The sequence below is a fragment of the Chinchilla lanigera genome, unplaced genomic scaffold (assembly GCF_000276665.1).
Source record: "Chinchilla lanigera isolate Chin_1 unplaced genomic scaffold, ChiLan1.0 scaffold00134, whole genome shotgun sequence".
In the NCBI taxonomy this organism is placed as follows: Eukaryota; Metazoa; Chordata; class Mammalia; order Rodentia; family Chinchillidae; genus Chinchilla; species Chinchilla lanigera.
Genome location: NW_004955535.1, coordinates 3,056,289 through 3,076,033, shown reverse-complemented (window position 1 = coordinate 3,076,033; position 19,745 = coordinate 3,056,289). Strand labels below are relative to the sequence as shown.

Genomic DNA, 19,745 nt, shown 5'->3' with positions numbered 1-19,745 from the left:
TCTCATCCTATGCAACAAAGAACAATGAAAACAATGTACCTTCTTGGTAAGCGGTTTGGGTCTCTAAGGCTGAGAACACTCAAGGAATTAATTAATCAATCCCTTACCTTTGTTTTAATCCTGCCCTTACTGGAGATGAGTTCCAAGACCCATTTCTATCAAACGAAGGCCAAACCCAAAGAATTTCCCCTCTGGACAATGTTCAAATGATCGTTTTTACATTCAACTCCTCAGCAGCCATGAATACACTACTGCCTCCATTAGTACCATCAAAAAGCGCACACAGTATAATTCCTTCACAAACAGTAAGGGTTGTTGCCACTTGGTACTGTGTTAGGTGGCTAAAGGGTATCAGAAATGGCATGTATTTTGTCCTTTAGTCTTAGTCTATTGTTTCTGACTAAATTTTTAAATACCAGCCCATAATTAATGAATCATCAAGTTAAAATTATTGATAATAAATGTTGGTTGATAAACAATTAAATGTCAAAGAAGTAAGGCAAAGGTTTATATTGGGGTGACATAGAATGGGTAGTGAGATAAAAGAAATTTTCAGATTTTTGTTTTCCACATACATGGAAATTACTGAGACACATGCCTCTGGCAGCAACAGTAAAAAATTGTTATTATTTTCTTTTTCTTATTAGATTTTTCTGTAATGTATATTTACGCAGTGTCCCATAAGCCTAGTGAGTTCCATTTTGGGTGGGGAAAGAAGGGAAGAATTTTATGGGTGAAATGGTATGTTTTGTCACCTAGCATTTTGCTAACCCAATATTAGTGTTGGCCCCGGGCATCGTAGCTCTATAATTCTGGATCTTGGTTTGCTTGTGGAGAGTCCATGCTACCCTTTAGAGTTGCTCAGAGCTTGCCCAAAGCCATCAGAACTTAGGGAGTTTAGTTCCTGTGGGTTGGAGAATTTACAGGAAGCAAAGAGATCTTAATGTCACCAGAAAAGTTGCCCAGGTAATCCGGTTAAAAGCCAAATCTGACCTTCCACTATCAATTAGTACTTCATGTAGATGTACAGAAATCCTTTTTCATGCTCTCTTCCTAATTTTGCTCATCTTTGCTTGGACAAAATATTTAGATAAGTAGTGACATACCAAAAATGGTAGGATTTGCTTCCCTTTTATGCACATAAAAGCTTGAGGAACAGTCAAACTTGCAGCCCAGCCTTATGATCTTGCACTTCCAGCCAAACTTGACCAATCAAGCCCATTAAACTACCTGGCTGTCAGTGATGCTCCATCCCATATACTATTTGTTACGGTTTGCACCAAGATTGTCCCCCCTGAAAGCATTGTGTGTTGGGAGGTGGGACTTCTGTAAGGTAACTGGATCATGGGGGTTCTATAGCTGACATGCTGCTAGGAGGCATGGCCTGGTTGGAGGAGAGGGTCGCTGGGGCATGACCTGGAAGGGCATCTTCCTCTCCAGGGCTTCTTTTTGCTGTTTCCTGGCTGCAATGGCATCAGTAGCCTTCTTCCTCCAGGCCCTTCTATCATGCCTTGCCTGCCTTGTAGCCGGCCAGGTGTGGACTACATCCTTTGACAAATGTGAACCAATATCAACCTCTTCCCTTTTAATTTGTGGATGTTGAGTATTGTCGCTAAGTGATGAGAAAAGTGAAAAAGCCACCCTGGTGGGATTTGTTCTTTCACAGTAACTCAGAGATAGGACTTAATATTGCCCTTCTCTCTAGAATGTTCTTACCTCTCTGCTGTCCCAGCTCAAGGCTGTGTTTCTGTGCTTACTTGCCCATCTCCCAGATTAGAATGAATTTTTCCTCAGCATTCTCACAGCACAAATTTTATATCAGAAGCCCCTGGATTACAGCATACCTTGCAATTATATGGCCATGACAGTCTTTTGAGAAAAATTATAAATTCCTTGGGGTCAGTGACCATTCCTTGCTTCTTCCCATACCCCCTGGATGCACTGAATCCCACACATAGCAAGTGGTAGCAAATATTTGTTTAGCAACTGGTTGTCAAAACAAATGGTCAAAGAGACAGAGACAGAGAGAAAAAGGTATGTGACAAACAAGAATATTCAGTGATACTGACTGGTGATTGATTCTATGTATCAAATTGACTGTGCCATGGGGTGCCCCGAATAAACATTATTTGTGGGTACGTCTGTGATTTTTTTTTTAAAAACAAGATTAGCATTGAGATCTGTAGATTCAGTAGACCCCTCTCCACAACGTGGGTGGGCATGATCTAATCATTTGAATGCATGAACAAAACAAAGAGTTATCTTTTTTGCTCTGACTGCTTGCTCAAGCTGGGACAATGGAGTCCTCCTAACCTTGGACTAAGATTTACTATCAACTGGCTTGGCAACATACTCCCTTGATTTGCTGTCACTAGATTTTCTGGGTCTCCAGCTCGCTGGCATCAGATCAAGGAAGTATGTTGCCTCCAAAACTGCAAAAGCAATTACCTTCTCCTGCATCTCTAGTAGAAGGGGTTCTGTTTCTATAGAGAACACTGCCTGATACATTGTCCCTGGATAAATAATTCTAATCTTTACTTATCAATAATGTGTGGACAAAGATATGGTCTACTTCATAGTTTTGTGGAGATTAAATAAAATCATATACATATTTATATGTTTAGCCTAGTTTTTATCATAGTTATTGCTCAATAAATGTTAGCAGCTACTGTTATTGTTGCCTCTGTGGTTAATAAATGGTCAAGAATACATTATAATGTGCAGGGTACCACATACAATACATAGATGCTAATACTTATTATGCACAGTATGCATGACACTTAACTTTCACAAACTTTCTGAGATAGGACTTAATATTGCCCTTCATTTCATCGATATGGAAACTGAGGGTTGAGATGTTCAAGAGAAAAATTTGCTTAAAGTGAAGTAGCTATTTTTACTTTTTAAAATTTTGAGACAGGGTCTTGCTAAATTGTGCATGGTGGCCTGAAAGTCATGATCCACCTGTCTCAGCCTCCCAAGTAGGTAGGATTATGCATAAACAACATCATACCTGGCTCTGGCTCTTGGTCTTGATTGATATCTGAGATATTAAAGTTGAGAAAATATTTTATAATTGTTTAATAAGCATTTGGGTTTTTTTGTTTTGTTTTGTTTTGTTTCCGGTACCAGAAATCAAACTCACAACCTTGCGCTTGCCAGGCAGGCGCTGTGCCGCTGATCTAAATCCCCAGCCCAGTATTTGGGTTTTTAATTTTTAATCAATTGGTTGAATGCAGAACAAATCAGGTATATATGTATCTATGAAATTTTATTTGTCAATATATTTGATAACCTAATGGAAAGCCAGTTGCTGGTGTGAAGAACATGGCACCTAAGATTATAGAGGCCACGTATGGAAGAACACAAGCAAATGAATGGCTTGAATATGTAGTTGTTTCTAAACTTAGATTGGGTCATTTTGTGAACAAATTAAGAGGTGAATATGAACATTTGGGGATAGGAGGAGGAGATAAAAAGACTATATAGTAATGCAAACTGATCAGAAATCTTTTTGACCACCTGATCTACAAATTCCAAGAGAAACAGGTAGAGCATGAAGAAACAACACTGGACCACAGTCCATGTCCTCTGGTGATACTGTGAGCAACTTCATAGCAACCATGTGGAAGTCGAATCTGATTCTACCATAGGCTCTTAACCTCTAAAGTTTGCTTCCTTCTTATATAAGGAGAACTCCAGTGGTAGTTCCCAGTGTATATCCAATATGTTCAAGAATTGGAACTGAGATCAGAGAGAATTTCCATCGCTATGACTCAAACTTACCAACATGTGTGAGAGACTGAAATTAAAAATGCAACATGCAATGAAATGAAATATTCAGGAAACAGTCTTAAAATAACTGAAGAACTAAACATAACACATTTCATTTTACTAATTATCATTGGAGAAAGGTACTGTGTGAATTGAATGCACAAATGACTAAAGAAATAATTGCAAGAGAGAAGATTTGAAGGCAGCCAGCGTCCTCTCAAGCTGTAGCTTCGGTGAGCTATTACGCAGAGATATCAAAGTTGAACTTTTGAAACAATAGCCTCCATCCATTGCACCTTTTTAAATGGTTGTGTTTTTAACCAACGTAAAGCAGTATACACAAGCCAGAAAGCAAAAGCAAAGTAGTTTGCATTCTGGCACAGTTAGTTTCTTACTCTATTAATTTCTTATTCACTTTCTAAGTATTTGCTATTACTGAAAGGATGTGCAGAAGAAGAAATGCTACAGAGTCCCCTCTTTGGGGGCATAAAGGATGGAAGGTGAGGGAAATGACAAGTCCAGGAAGGCGTGCTGCTGCACAACATCAGTGCGAGAAGGACAATGGGGTACAGCTGGGAAGGCCCCTTGGAAGTGGATCATATAAAACAAGGCTTTCCAAACTCTTAGGGTTAAGATATACCCTATAAGGCCAAGGGAACAACTGGGGATTTCTATAACTCACTATTTTAGAGAATGTTATGATTTAGATGAAGAGTGTTGCCGGGAAGATGGCTCAGCGGCACAAGCGCCTTCCTGGCAAGTGCAAGGTCCTGAGTTCGATTCCTGATACCCCCTCCCCCCCAAAAAAGAATGTTTCCCAGAGGCCTTATGCACTCACAGGAGGGGCTTGTGGGAAGAGACAGGCTCATGGGGGCGCTGTACTCAGCAATGGAATCGTCACTGGTGAGTTCAGCTCCTTCTGTAGGAAGGAGGGGGCTGGCTAGAAGGGAAAGGTCAGCAGGGGAAGGCATGTCTCCCTCCTCGGTTCCCTACTGCAGGTGTCCTTCCTGGCCACCACAGCGTGCGCCGCTTTTCCTCCGTCATGCCTCTCTGCTGTGCCATTCCTTACTGAGAGGCATCCACTGACTGTGAACCAAAAGAAACCTTTCTTCCTTTAAGTGGCTAGTGTCTCAGTGAAAAGAGAGTAAGACAAGGAAGCTTGGCTTGTAGGACGTTTTGTTATGTCATACAACAAATGCAAAAGGGACCCTAAAGCTGGGGTCAGTGAGAGGCTATCACAACTGACTAGACTTGGGTGGTAGGCATTGAAAGTCAGACTGTATGGTCTGCAGTGTAGAAGATGGTACACATTAGAAGGTTATGTGGGGAAAAAAGAAGCATTTTCCAATTTGGTGTGGTAGTTTAACTTCTTGAGAAGTAAAGAAACTCTTAGATTTCAGAGATGGAAGAGTAGGAATATGTCAAGTAGGAAAGAAACTTCTTACGCATGTGTGAATTCATTCGGAAACTGATAAATGTGAGCTAATGGCGATACCTTCACCTGGGGATGTCATGTGGAGTTAGACGTGAACAATTTGTGTCAGTCACTAGAACGAGGAAAAGGGAGGGAGACTAAAGAGTGTAAGGGGGCTTTGGAAGATGAGTCAAAAAGAAGTTGATGTTTAAATGCAATCATTCACGGAGATGGGAGGGACCCAGTTTCCTTTAAATTAGTAGTCTATCCCCATGTTTCCTCTTTATAAAAAGTTATACAAGTATACCATCTTTTTGGAAGCACACATCCTGTTTCCACTATTAGATCATAGATCACGAAAGCTCAGAACTAGAAGAAACCTTATCTATTGATACACGAGGGTCTATTCTTTAGAACTATCCCAGATGGAAAGAAAACTGCCATCTGGCTCGTGAGTACTCATGATCTAGTTTTCAGCAAGTCTTGGGTAAAGGCATGGCAGGAGAACAAAAGGGCTTTTTATATGCTCTGTGAGGACAGGGACACATTTTTCTTTCCTTACGTTATCTTCAGTGACCAGCACAGGACCTGGCTTATAAACAGGTGCTTAAATCATGTTAGTTGAGTGCATTAATGTACAGTTTGTATGTAGAACTGCGCCATAAAAATTGCATTTTAAGCAAATAATTTCTTTGTCAAGATTCCTCACACAAGTTTCTGGGAAATCTTTTCTTTCCCTTCTTTTGCTTCCTTCTGATTTTGGTAATCAAAGTAAAAAAAAAAAAAGATGAAAACATTTCGGTTTATTTTATCTACTACACTAGATTAAAATTTAAAGCAATAATCTATAAAACAACCCCAAATCTCTACTGTATGTTTATTCTAATTTTAAAACAGCTACATCTGAGAACTATGATTGCTATATATTCTTCTTTATTTTCCCATTTCAGATGGGTTCTGTAGAAAATGTATTGTGGACAGAGCTCTCACCTCTTGGATAATTACTAGGACACAAGTTCTTTATCTGTCTTGTTCATAATTTAACATAATTCCTAGCACATAGTAGATGCTAAATAAAATTTGATAACTGCATGAAATAAATAATTGCTTGAATTCCTATAACCTATTGACTACTGTGCTAACTAGGAATTTGGTAGATTTGAAACTGTAGCTTAGGAATAATGAATGAGCACCAAGTTATCCCACTAAATTAATGGTGACATATTCTTTTTTCCCAGCTGTGACTGTTTTCCAAAGCTCAATCCATTCTTCTGTATATATTGAAGGATCTCTTTATTTCATTTATGTCTTCAAACCTGCTTTAACTAAAGCAAGACATAAAAGAGAGGAAAAGGACAGAGAACCACATTTTGACTCTTAAGCATGATTTCAAATAAATTTATCTAAGTGTAAACGTTGGTTCCTTAACTTTGTTTCCAACTCTGGAGTGCTTCTACCTTTTCCTTTGGCCTGCTCATTACTTTGAAGCTTTGTCTTCACTAGAGGTTCAGGACAGGCAAGGATACCTCCTGAGGAGGAGATACACTGCCGGCCACTGTGACATCTTCCTAGTGTTCAAGTGTTTTTAAGGACACCATATACAGGAATGGCATTTACTCTCTAGTCTCGAGAAAGCATGTAGCTAGGCAGTTCCTTTTAATTTTCTGGCTCTCAATTTGTCTAGAGCCTTGATAAATACTCATGGCAATGCAAGAACCAGAATCCATGACTACACTAATGAGCCCATTAAACATAAAACAACAACAACAACAACAAACCAAAAAGCAAAAACTCTTCTTATGCATCGGTACTAGGGGATAAAATACACACACCCACACAGATGACTCTGTAGTCTCCTCCTGAGTTTTTGTCCTGCAACTTTGCTGTGTGAAGAGTTTTCTGTGTAAGTATATCTGTGCTGGAGGAAGGCCTTTATAATCCACTCTTACTTCCAAATCTTCACATGCAGCACTTGTAAATATGTGCCCAAACATAATTCTGGAAACTCTACTGACACTTATGACAGTTTCAGCTAAAATCCTTTTAGCTCATTACAATCCTTTTTAGCTCAAATCCATTATTCTTTGAATTCAGATTTCTTTGAGCTGCAACTGAGGAAGACATGGGCTGCTACAAGGTTCAGAAGGATGGTTTATGATAGGTTTGGCTCAGATTGTGGCAAAACCACCTGAGCATGTGGACTGCAAAGATTGGCTGGATCCTTTCTTCCTCGAATTTATTTACATGTTTTCTTGACATTAGGACACTTGGGAGTTAAACAGTGGTCCTTGCATTTGACATCAGGATACATCCCAGGAAAGAGAGCGGTGCTAATGCAGTACCCACTCAACAGGAGCAGAATTATTAGCTGATTCTTGGCATGGACACTCATGTGTGCCATCTGAGTCCATCACATTCAGATTCACTTTCTGCCTTGCTCTCACTCTCTCATCTTGCTGTGTGGCCGAGCCTGGCCTCAAACTCCTGGGCTCAAAAGATCCTCTTGCCTCAGCCTCCCCTGAGTTGGAACTACAAGTGCTATCTTATGATGCCCATAACCCACATTTTAAATGTTCCTTTCTCATATCCTTATTTCTCCTTCTGTTTTACCTTTCCTTCTTTCTTTTTTTTTTTTTTCCTTGTTGACAGGGTCTTGCCACGTAGTTTAGGCTGGCCTTAAACTCACTATGTAGCCCAAGTTGGCCTTGAACTTCATGATCTTTTTGCCTGAACCTCCAGAGTACTATGATTACAGGAGCATACCACAGTGCCTGGCTCCCTTTGATCTTTCTGTGTTGTCTTCTTTCTTGACCTCTGCACCTTTCCTTTTCCTCCTCTTCCCTCCCCTTCTCTATCCTGCCCTTCCCTCCCTCTCCGCCCCTCTCTCTTCTCTTCTCCTTTTCCTCCCCCTTCCCACTTTCCCCCTCTTCTTCTCCCTCCCCCGCCCCTTCCTTTTTTTGCAGTACTGGGTATCAAGTTCAGCTGTCTTGTGTGCTGAGCTACACTACCTGCCCTGATTCCTTTTCTTATCCTCTGTCCCCTATGTCCTCTGCAACCCACCAGAAAAGCACACAGGCTCTTCTGTGGTCACACAGTGCCTCCAGCAAAGCTGCTGGGCATCCTGCAGGACAGATGGGGAGGCATGATTCGAACAGGCATCCTAGCCTGGAGCCAGTCCAACACTGCCCAGAAACGTGCCCCCGAATTCTCACAAGCTCTTCCATCAACTATAAAGCTAAAGAGGACAAACAGCAAATCCTTTGTCCGTTGTTTAGGCTTGAAGCTTTAACCTCACCAATTTCTAAAATGCACTTTGCAGATGTGTTTGTTGCTTTTCATGCTCTTGCGATTGCCTCATTCTGTGATAATGGAGTCAGGTTATATCAACATTAAGTTGACTTCATAGACTCAAGTACCTTAAGGGTATCATTAATTTTAATTTAGAAAAGCAGCAATCAACCTCCTATCCTGCCTCATTTGTCAAAATCTTTAGTTTTAGTTACATCTCCAGATTGTTATGAAAATTGTGGTGGGGAGGGAAGAGATCATAGGAAGCCTTTCTTCTGCTTCTTCATCTTCTTTTTTTGTTGGTCGCAGAGATAAAAGTTGAATTACTCTGCTGAGATGATGTAACTTGATGCAGATTTTTATTGTAAAAAATAGGTTCCCTTTTACAAGCTTCCCTGATGTATCTCATGATTTGTAACAGGAACTAAAGTCAAGTGCCTCTCACCTTGCAATGCCACTACATTAAATCATCTACATTTCAGTGTTAGCTGTTTATTTTTAGGCTCTATTTATTCCAAATTTGGCAGATATCATTCTCAGAGAAATTTTCTGAGGCCATTGGACCATTCCTTTCTAGGAGTGTTTTGGGCCATAAGTAGCATAATGTTCACATGGTAATTACATAATTATGCCTCCTGGTATTAGAACACAGGAGTGTTCCCAAGGACCAGAAGAGGCAATTTGAAATAATTATCAGTGGGATAAAATAGAACTGGTAGCTTTTGAAAAAATAAGAGAGCATCTAGAGCAGTTAGCAAATTCATGCTGAAAAAATGACTGAAGCATGTTGAAATTGTGAAGATAAATGAAGAAAAGAAAAAGCTGCAGAAATTACACATTGTTGTCTTGATTGCAAAGTCCTGATGTTTTGGGTAATGAAACACTTGTAGATTTTCAATTTGCTCTACTGGTCACCTTTTTAATGAAGGCTGCAAGGTAAATCTGCTGAACTACGCATGCAACAATCCTTAACCAAGGAAATCAGCGCTCTTTAAATCCCACACCGTGCTTGCTGGCAGCATTTCCAAAGGCTCCTGACTTTGACTCCCTTCACAGTCAATTGGTCCGCCTATCAGAAATGTGTCTGCCAGGAACTTGATTCCAGTTCCCAGCTCTCCTCTCTGGCCACTGAAAAGCGCCTTTCTTTTCTCTCACTGATGTAGAGCTGCCAAGCCAGTAGCAGGCCATTCTTTACAAATCAGTAAACCGGAAGATCTCATCTACTGTACTTCCCAGTGTGACAGCATCCAGTCCTCCTGTTTTGCATATCAGCTCATGGAGCACAAGTTAAATAAACAAGTGCCTCATAATAAAGGATAGAAGATGAAGTAGTGCACTTGTATTGTTTCTTGGTGTACATTTGTCAAAACTGGAGTTCCAACATGGACTTGCATTAAGTCTACGTGGTCTCTGCCCACTCTTTCTCCTCTAACCAGCTGTCTTCTCCTTTCCCTTGTTCTTCTGTCCTTCTTTCTTCCCTCCACCCCCAAGGCTGTTTGTAAGCTCCATGAATAGTCATAAGGCTTCCCTGAACTATTTTAGATACTTTCACTTCAAATCTAAACGAAAGCTATTTTTTTATGTGGCTTTACATAGTACAGAGAACTACAGGGGAAAAAAACAATTCCAAAATACAATGTGGTCTTTTATAGGAAAAACAAAAGATTGAATTTCTAGGTCATCACAGAAGTAGGTATACTTCCCAGAGCAATAATCTGAGATACTTTATGAGATTCTTCCTTCCAGTAAAGCAAGAAATCCTAAAATCCATCAGGATACGTGCACTGTACCTTGACTCTGTTTTTAATCCTCAAGTGAAACTAAGACAGTAAAGTGTAATAAAAATGCATATAGCCCCAGGCTTTGTGTCTTAGCAAAAAGAGAAAAAATAAGCTTCTTGACTTAGTACGTCTACTGTGAATAATCAGCCACTGCATTTGGGGATCTTGCTTTATAATCTTAATGCATAGCAGTAAACTTCACGCTCAAGGTATGACAAGAATAAAGATTTTTTTCTTTTGTTAAAAAGGAGATTTTCCTAGTTTTCCAAAAGAGGGACGTAATCCAAGTTAAAAGAAACAATGGGGGGGTGGGGGGCAGTCTCTTGACTTTTTTCAGCAAGATATTTTCTGCATGTTACCTAAGGGGGTCGCTGAGGTACAGGGAAGAAGAGGTGAGCTCAGGGCCCCAGGCTGTGTGATAATGTGGCTACTATTTGGTTTGGGGGCTGTCTCAGTTCCATTTCCAGATGGCTAGGCCGTCCTTCCCAACTACTGGTTCTTAGCAGATTAATAAATATCCCTGGGAAGATCAATGATAGCTCATAGCAGGCTTCTAGTACCACAGCTGTGAGTATTTGCATTTTAAGAGCAACTTTAATTAAATAATTAAGCAATTAATTACTCAAATACTTATTGTGTGCTTATAAGGCACTTTGCTAGGAGAGGAAGGAGAAAGAAGTAAGAAAACATGGAGCCTATCTTTACTGAATTTTTGGATTTGATATTTGCAAATAAGTGTAATAGAATAGCACGGGGAAGATTTAATGTGATGTAGCCATTGTTCGAATTGACTGTGCATTGCAACTACCCAGGAACACTACACATGATACAGATTTTTATCTCATGTTTAGAGTTTCTGACTTAGTCTTTTTGGGGTTGAGGTTTGAGAATCTTTAAAGATCCACAAATGGTTTTGGAGCCACCAGTGTCGTGGAAAGGCCACCAATATTATGAGTCAAGGATACCTGAATTAGAATTTCTTCCCAGTTATTTCACCTTCAGCATCTTATACTATAGTCTTTGAACCTTAGTTTCCTTGTCTATTAATGGAAATGCTAGAGAACAACAATAGCAACAACAAAATAGCAAATGTGTATAAAGCTTTAAATATGTCCCAAGTGCTGTTTTAAGATCTTTATAGGTATAGTTCACTTAAACCTTTCCTATGAGAAGGTAAACCTGCTGAGGGCAGGGCTTGGCCTATTTCATTCATTGCCATTTCCCCAGAAATCGGGTCAGTGACTGTATCATAGTAGGCATCCAACTAAACATTTCAAAGAACGAAAACCCTTACAAGGAAAATACGACTATAGTGACCATTTTATAGAGAATGGAATGCTATAAAGACAGCACCTCCCTGCACCCGGGAGACAGCCTGGTAACTGAAGAGGGCTAAAAGGACCATAAACAGCTTTACACAGCATCAGGATCAAATTATTGAAGGTGGTAATGAAGCTGGGCCTTCAAAATCAGGCAAATTTTCATGGGCAAAACTAGAAGATGCTTCTGAGTGACAAGAACAGAGTGTGTAAGTCTTTCTGGGCACTGATAAAGGCCTGGATATGGAATATAAACAGAGGAAGAGCGGAATATAAGGCTTGGAATATGGCCCTCTATTAGTTTTTATTTTAAGATAGGTTCTCGCTAAGTTGCCTTGGCTGGGCTCCAACTTGCCATCCTGCCTCAGCTTCCCAGAGTGCTGGGATTCCAGGAGTGTGCCACCATTCCAGGTGTGAAAAAAATTTAAAAAATGAGACTCCTTTTTATCATGTCACACTACGTAATTTTTTTCTACCTTAGTGATATCTTCTACTGTCATTTTTATATTCCACCTGGAGCTTTGAACCTATGAAAATAACACAGCTTTAGGATGAATGGAAATGTGGACAAAGTGAAGAAATGCTAAGTTACCAGAAAAAACAACAAGAGAGCGTATGACAAGGTACAAGGGGTTAAATGAAAGCGTATTGGAAAGAAAGAAGAGTGAAGGAAGCTGCCATCCAAGGTGAGGAGATGTGCAAACACCCAGTGGTACCACTGGTTTGCTGCGGCACCATTTGATGTAATAATCCAGAGCAGTAAGTCATTAGTGGTTGAATAAAGGTTGGATAAAACAATGGGAAAATTATGAGAAGGGTGACGATGAATTCTCAAAGCCCCTCACATCATTCTTCTGGATGGTTAGTGAGATTCCCACTCTAGCTTGCACAGTGATGGCATATTTTTCTTTAAAAAATGAGCGAATGTAAAGCTTTCACCAACTTGTTATTTATTTGTATCAAAAGGTGGGTATCAGAGCAGAATGGGAGTGGGTGTTTGGCAGTCACATCTTCACTGGAAGTTCTGTATCCGACTTGCCTTTTTTGGGCAAGTTGGGGATAATTGAGTGATTTCTATCTTTCAGCAGGATTTAAATAACTCTGGAGAGTATGAGAGGTGGGCTCAAGTATGAGTTGCTCAAGCGGGGGGTGGCGATGCCAAGTTTGAGCCCAGGCTGGGTAATGTAGTGATGCAGCTTATTGCGATGGCCCTGGGTTCAATTTCCAGTATTGTAAAATCAATCAAACAAACAAACCCTAAATGGATCATTCCTCCAGCATTTTCAAGTGTTGTTCTATATACTGTCCTGTTTGATTATCCTGTAGGGGATGTTAAAGATGGAACCTGAGAACTTCCTGTCCCTAAGAGCCTTGGGTTCTTACTGACCAGTGAAAGCAATATGTGTTTCTAGAAGTGAGACAGAAGTGGGCCCTGGTGCATGCTGGGAGGCTTGAGGAAGGCGGTGACATAAAACATCATCGTCCTAGGTCAGAAGCAGAGAATCAGCATCCTAGCATCTCATACCTGTTGAGCGATATTCTTTCCTTTCTGCATATGAGTAATACAGATTGAGATTCATTTTGGCATGTTGGAATGTGCATGTAACACACAGTATTTTCATTGCTTTCATCCTCATTACCCCCTTCCCACTCTCTCCCTTTCATCCCTTTCTCCATTGCTAAAAGGCTACCTTCTCAGTTCCTGTCTTCTCTTGGAGGAGCATTTTTGAACAGGTATTTTATATGCTGGTGGTGACACAATTTCAATGGATTAGAGATTCCTGAGATTTCAAACAGTATCACTTATACTGTCGATTTTTCCCTTCATTTTAGTAAGCAGCAATTTATCATTCTCTCTCCTTTTAGCTATCTCCCACTTCTTTATAGAGTTCTCACAATACAGTGATTAGAATGGTTTGTTTTCTTGACTTTTCTTTGCTGCATCATGAATGAATTGTTACGGTTTCGTGACTATAGATGTTAGATATAAAGGCACTAAATGATTTTGTGTTTAGATAAAAACAGTGGATTTTGCGTGAGCAAAGAGCTGATGTCATTACTCTTCCTACTAGAAAATGATTTCAGTTCACTGATATCAGACTTTTCTCCCAGAGTTTTCCAAAGTAATGTTAAACCTCATACATAGAACTTCGAATGTCTCGTCCTTGATCTAGGATTGAACACGCATTTCACATGTTGAAAAAAACTTTTTTTTTTTTGGGTTAGCTGATCTTTTTATCCCTTCAGGCATTAGCCAGTCTTTTCATTTTCCTAGCAGCAGTTCTGGAGCTAAATTCCCTGAAGGCTAAAATATCTATTAGATGGTTCAAAATGTATAGTGCTAAAAGTTTGCTTTCATTATGTTATTTTGTAGGAGAAGTCCCAGAAAGAAAACTATGTTCTTACCTATGAAGACACACTGCAATAACTTTTTACTGATTCAACTCTAACTTTGAATGTTTAATATTCCAGTCTGAGCACTGACATTCAACTTTCTAACACACAATGAAGAAAGACTATAACAGAGTGAAGTGTCACAGTAAACAAATCTATAGCCCAGGGATATTTAACCATCATAAGCAAACTAGCTCAGTACTTTTGAGATAGCACTTTCCCAGAGGTGATTGTATTCCAAACATAGATGATCCTTATCTATACACCAAAGTAAAGACTTGAAGGACTTCAAAGTCTTTTTTATTTTTAATAATATATGTTTGCAGTAGAAAATGATTACATTCAACATGAGGCCTTTACATTCTAAGAGCATTTAAATTAATTTGAATGAATACTTCTTTTAAAGTCCAGAATTATTCAAATATCCAGATTTCAGATATTTCACTAAGTCAGTCTAATCTCTTTGCCCAAAAGCTGAATGAATTGGATGGAATTTAAATAACATGCATTGATAGTTGCAAATAAGAACAGAAGCTCATTAGTAAGAATTCATCAGCAGGGCATGGTGGTGTACGCTTCTCCTCCCAGCCCTTGGGAGGCTGAGGCAGGAGGATTGCAGGGAGTCTGCTGCCAGTCTGGGCTACATAGTGAGTTCAAGGGCTCAAGCCAGTCTGAACTACATAGCAAGACCCTGTCTCAAAAACATTTATCAAAGACACAAGGTTTTCATAGCTATCATTCAGTACAGTACATACACAATATGTATCTTTACCTATAGAGCAGAGATGCTAACTTTGGGACTATTGGATACTTTGGCTCAAATGTTTCTTTGCTGTGGAATCTTGTACATTAAAAGCTGCCTAGCACTATGCCTGATCTCTACCTTTTAGATCCTCATAGTTTCCCATCCCCAGTTGCGCCAAACAAAACTGTCTCCAGAAGTCACCATGTCCCTGATGGGACACAACTGGAGGATGTAACGGCCTTTGATTGAGAACCACTGGTTTTCACTTTCTATTTCATACATATAGACACTGACATTTGTGATAAAATCTGAGTCCCATTCTATGACTCCCGTAGGTGGAAAGTTAATCCCCAGTTATAGTGATACTATCCTCAATGTGCCCAATTCTGGACACCTCTGACTGCCGGTCTTTGGTCTAGCCCTTCCCACTAGGCTGGAATAAACTCTGTAAGACCAGTATTGTGATCCACTGCCACACCCTGCCTCATCTCCTTTTTCTTCATAGGAGTTATTCTCTAACAACTGTCTTAGCATTTTCTGCTCAGAGAACACCACCTATAGTATCAATTCATCAATTGGAGCATTCTATTCTGTTAGCTTAGATGGGCACATGACCTGATTTGAGCCGCTGAGAGTCAGGTCCAGAAAGCTTTAGGTGTTTTATTTTGTTTTAAGACTGGGTTTTATTATGTTTCCCAGGCTGGTCTTGAACTTCAGGGCTCAAGTGGTATTCCCGCGCCTCAGCCTCCAGAGTGTTGGGACCACAGGCATGAACCACTGTGCCTGGATCCCAGAGTTTTAAATTCTTGGGTCAGAAAAACACCATCAGCATTCTCAGTTTTTTCTTCAACTACTCTGAGTTGAACTTTCTGTCAGTTATGGTCAGGAGTCCATCCTAACACACTTTTAATAAAGGGCAAACGCAAACTTAGAAACGTTGAAGAAAATTAGTATTGTTATAAGTGCTCTTATAACAGTAACTATTAAGAGCTAGATATATAATTGTTCAAGTACTACAAAGCCTGTGATTTTCTTAACTTTATTTTATTTTATTATTTTTCCCAGTACTGGGAATCGAACTCATGACCTTGTGCTTGCCAGGCAGGTGCTGTGCCGCTGAGCTAAATCCCCAGCCCCGATTTTCTTAACCTTAAAGAGATTTTATAAAAAGGTAGTCTCCTACCTCCTAGACGACAGAATTATACCCACTGTAGTATCACGACTTTACCAGCTCCTCATTCATTGTCTCCAGTCATTGTGGAAAAATAACAGATAATGGAGGCCATTAGCTAGGAGCTCTGTGATGTCATCAATAACACTGCTTCTGTATCTATCAGGAAACCTTATGAGAACTTGACTGGGTCCATATCCAGCCTACCCTATTTCCTTCTCCTTCCTAGTCCTTGATGCTCATGTTAGGAAGAAGGAACATTTAGAGGAATATGATGTTGAGCTTTTATTTTTTTGTGATGCTGGGGATGGAACCCTGATCCTCATGCATGCTAGGCAACTCCTCCACCACTCAGACACACCCCCAGCCCGAGTACGGCATTTGATGAGTACCAGTCCCTCTGGCTTGAGATGGTTTCATGTATACATAGAAGGCTGTGAAGTTAGCCCTTGTCAGCACTCTTCATTAACAGAATGATTAGCTTGAAAACTCAAAGCCATATTTGTCCAAGGCATTTGCAAAGTTTGATGTGTCAAAAGAAGCACTGACCAAAGCTGTCGGGGATCATCAGGCAGAGTTGGATCCTCAAAGGAGATTCCACGATAGGAAGAGGTACTGGAATGTTTTAGGTAAGCTGCTGACCACCTGAGATTTGGCCATTTGAAAGGGTGGTAGCTATTGACAGACTCTGATGGACATTTCCTTATGCTTAAAAAAATCATGTTAAAAGATTTGTATTGGAAGGTCCCTATTTACAAGGAGGGCTTGAGCTGCTGCCCCATGTACTGTGTTTAGGAGAAGGTGCCACAGATTGTCTAACACCTTTTGTACCAGTAATGGTCTGACGTGACATCAAAATATTCCTCACCTCATGGACATGGGCAAAGAGCTGTTGTCTTGGTCATTCCACTGTTGCGTGGAGGCAGCAGTTAACACACACAGGTGAATGAGGTCACCCAGCTTGCTTGTCCGGTTCTAAACCAATTAAAGATGAACTCAAGTCCATTTTCTCTCAGATTGGAAGAGTCCAGGAAAAAAAAATAAGCCAAGTGATATAAATGTTGCTCAGTTCTTCATGGAGTTACTATTCTCTAGCATTTGCATACCGACTTATGGTTTCAAAATCTTTTATCATCCTATCACTGGCAGGCACTCTTTTAAGAAGTAGAGTTGAAGCGGGAGGACTACAAGGTCCAGCCTAGCCTGGGAAACCAAGCAACTTAATGAGATCCTGTATTAAAATAAAAACTAAGAGGGGCTGTGAATGTAGCTCAGTACGAAGGCTCTGGGTTCAATCTCAAGTACTGAGAAAAAAAAAAAAACTACAGAATTTCAAGCTGCATTTTGAACATAGAAAGATTCGTGGAAGTGATTTACAAGGAATTTTTTTGTTTAAATGTTTATGACCAAAAGGGATTTTGATTATGATTTGAAATTGTGAAGAGACCAAGTTGCAGGCTTCTTGGGTTTCTTTAGATGCTAATCATATCACAACAGGAGCTGGATTTCCCAGGCTATGCACCGATGATAAAACAAACTGTAGGCACAGAAGCAAAAGATAGGAGCTGTGGAAGAGAAGACTGGGGCCTCTAAAACCCTGGATGTGGCTTTGAACCACTGTGGCACTTACTAGAAGGTGATTAAGAGGATACGACTGGGCAAAAGGTCATTCTCTCTCTGTCTGTCTGTTTCTTTCTCTGTCTTTTTTATATTTGAGATGGGGTCGCATTATTTTGGACAGGCTGGCCTTGAGCACATGTGGGACCAAGCAGTTTGCCTGCTTCAGCCTCCAGATTAGCTGTGACTACAGGTGCAAACCACAACACCTGGCTCCATCCTCTTGTTCTTAAGGGTGACTCCTCCCTCCCACAAAAAAGTGAAAATAAAGGAAAATAAGTAGAAGGGAAAGTCTGGAGCTCACAGAGGTAGAAGGGTCCCAAAATGTCCCTACAAGTTTCAGAAACGTCAGCCCTGTGGTGGGACGGGCAATGGGCTGCGGTTTTGTACTCACACAATCCTCTGAGAAGCTTTTCACCTTCATTATAACTGCTGGCATTTAATCTGTATAACAATCACTGCTTTCCTCTACAATATCCTTTTGTAGTTTGGGTATTTCTGTCTATTTCTATCTCTCTGATTTCTCTTCTTCCATTCGAAGCTATTTTCTGCTCTTATTACTTTATTTAATGTTTCTCGTATGCTACAGCCTTTTTTCTCCATCCATATCTCTAAATTGAGGGCCTTCTTCCCTTTCTGTGCGGCAGCCTCTCTTCAGCTTGATGTGTTCACTTTTCTCTATTGTAGTCTCTTTTGTGATTGGCCAATAACAAAATGAAAGTTACTAGAATCCAATTCTAAAAGCACTTTAGAAGGATAGAATCTTATCATTTACTCCCTGAATCACTATCATCAGTATAGTTGGTGCAGAACAGTATTCCATTTTTGGGCTCATTGGATAAGTATGAGTTCAACCTGGCAGCTGTAAAATAACTGGAGGGAATTTTTTGCTCCTTTCCTTCTTTTAGCACTCTCAAGTCTGTGACTGACCTTGCTGCTTCATTTCTAATTACACCCTATGGAAAAATAACATTTTTTTCTTTGATATCGTATAATGCCGAAGATTTTCCTGGGCCTTTTGTGAACAGCAGTACAATTTTGTATTCATTTCACAGATTATGCAATATAATTTTGGAAAATTAAACTACATGCCTAAGGAGGGATTCAACGTTTCCAGAGAACTTAGCATTTTCTGTCTCCCAGAAGACTAAAATTAGATGCTTTTTAATGAGTGTCCCTGCAACATTGAGTCTTGTGTCATGAGAATGTTTCCGTGTTCCTTCTGACAGACCACTTACTACTATCTGCTGATGTGGAACCGATGATTTCTCACAATCAACAGCAATAACAGAATAAGCATTAACATTTACTGAGCACTTGTTTTGTGCCTGACATGGCACAAAGTGCCTTCTAATGATTATTTCAGTGGATCTTTCCAATAACCTCATGAGACAAGAACACACATGCTCTGCCATATCAGTTTTTCACATTTCATGAATGACATAATATAGCTCTTTAAAACTATAAGCTCCCTGAGAACGTCTTACACTTATTCTCCATACCATTCCCATGAAACAAAACTTATCCTGTTTTGAATCTTTGTATGATTATGTTTTTATATGTGGAGGGTTAAAAAAAAGCAGGTGTGCTGTTGACAGCCAGAGCAAAGACTGGCACTGGTGCCACATTCCACTTTGGGGTCTGTAGCAAATACCTCTGGTACACGTATCACACGGGCCTCCTTAGGTCACCTCTGTTTCTAGGGTCAACAACAGCAGATTCATCTGTACAGGCTCAAATTTATCCTGTGTTACTGGCATCTTATCTCAAAAGTGAGCTCCAAGCCTTGCTACTTTCTGCTCTAGGTTTCGTTCCCAGTGCCCACAGGGCTTCCCAGATGGACAAACAGAGCCACAGGGGAATTCATGCTTGGGCAGCAACCATCACCCAAAGAAGGGCATGAGCAGGTGATCCATGCTTGGTGTCCCATATTCAGATGTATTTTATTTTGTACACTTCTCACGAATCCCAGAGGATAGCTTACCTTGCTCTGTTGTGTGAGCACTCTCTCTCTCCCTCTCTCTCTCCTTCTCTCATTGCAGGCTTTCAGAATCATATCTAAGTCAAATTCTTTCACAGTCAACAATGTCTCGGGAACAAGAAAAAAAAACTAAGAATTTTTTTATTTAAAATCCTCCCACAAAACCAGTTCTTAAGGAACTTTCAGGCCAAGTGAAGGATATAGGTGGATAGGTGAAACCGAGTCGTAGTTAGTGCTGGTGAGAGGTAGTTTCTAGGGCAG

The 19,745-nt window shown here is 40.2% G+C and overlaps 1 protein-coding gene across 2 annotated transcripts in view; it reads right to left on the bottom strand.

The window, feature by feature from the left end:
- The window catches only part of Dmd (dystrophin), a 2,013,932-nt gene that overhangs the window by 220,982 nt on the left and 1,773,205 nt on the right, over positions 1–19,745 (bottom strand). The gene's annotated exons all lie outside the window — the stretch shown is intronic.